This window comes from Etheostoma cragini, chromosome 11 (assembly GCF_013103735.1).
Source record: "Etheostoma cragini isolate CJK2018 chromosome 11, CSU_Ecrag_1.0, whole genome shotgun sequence".
Lineage (NCBI taxonomy): Eukaryota > Metazoa > Chordata > Actinopteri > Perciformes > Percidae > Etheostoma > Etheostoma cragini.
The window spans coordinates 3,006,843-3,007,879 of NC_048417.1; the positions used below are offsets into that span (position 1 = coordinate 3,006,843).

Genomic DNA, 1,037 nt, shown 5'->3' on the forward strand with positions numbered 1-1,037 from the left:
TTGCTACTTTTCCTTTACATGTGTTGAAGGTGTATGTCCATACAACATACAACTTCAACATAAGAAGAATGTAGCATAATATGGATGTGACACTAAAATTAGTTTTGTTTAAAATCAACAAAAAATTGTGATAATTAACTGTGATCTCAATATTGATCAAAGATAATTGTGATTATCATTTTGCCCATAATCGTGCAGCCCATAATAACCCATATAACTTATACAATAATCTTATTATATAATGATATCTCAACACGGATAGCGGATATGGAGCCTTACTGTTACTGGTGTCTGTTGATGTTCGGCTGTCTTTGTTGTGCTTCACTCATCTAAAGGCAGACGGGTGCTCATTAGCGCTGCATCTTCTGTGGGCAGGAAGATATCAGAAAGAAGACAACATCAGGTCCAAGCTTTTAGAGATGAAAAAGCAATGCTGCAAGTCGACTCTCTGCAATGATTACATGAAGCAATTTAATACAATCTATACAGTTATTTACCAATGACTGCTCCTTTCTTCTCTGCTTATTCAACTGTTGCCCTTTCAATTATCCTTTGGTTGAACCATTGAGAAGTATATTGTTCTCCATGTACAAAACTCACCCAATGTGTGGGGGGGAGAAAACGATACAGCATAGCATCACAATATTTTCTTTGGCAAGACTGTATCAGTTTCAGTCTTTTATTATATAAATTGCACATTAGAATTTAACTTTTTGGAACTAGACTAATACAAGCATTGTTTTATTAGTCCACTAGATGTTGCAGTTGAGTTTTCTTTCCTAGTGAGGTCCAAAGGGGTGACTGTCGGCTTGCTCAAGGAAGGTGGTAGAATAAAGATGGCGGCATCAGTGAAAGAAATCAGGAATGCACCACGTTTATTAAAAAAAAAAGGTTATTGCCATAATTCGCAAAATATCACAGTATTTAGCATCGCAATAAGATCGTATTGTGACATGAAGACTGAAGTCTCTTTTATATAGACCTTAGTGGTCCCCTAATACTGTATCTGAAGTCTCTTTTATATAGACCTTAGTGGT

At 36.0% G+C, this 1,037-nt stretch overlaps 1 protein-coding gene and 1 long non-coding RNA gene across 6 annotated transcripts in view; one reads left to right on the plus strand and one right to left on the minus strand.

The window, feature by feature from the left end:
- The window catches only part of gulp1a (GULP PTB domain containing engulfment adaptor 1a), an 82,584-nt gene that overhangs the window by 48,938 nt on the left and 32,609 nt on the right, over positions 1-1,037 (minus strand). For 4 of the 5 annotated variants that reach the window (XM_034884806.1, XM_034884803.1, XM_034884807.1 and 1 more), the window contains exon 2: positions 280-365. The exons of the other annotated variant lie outside the window; for it this stretch is intronic. The gene's annotated coding sequence lies outside the window, so the exon portion shown is untranslated. The remainder of the gene's footprint in view (positions 1-279; positions 366-1,037) is intronic. 5 annotated transcript variants of the gene reach the window in all.
- Positions 1-1,037, plus strand: part of LOC117952480 — a 13,136-nt gene that overhangs the window by 10,237 nt on the left and 1,862 nt on the right. The window lies entirely within an intron of this gene.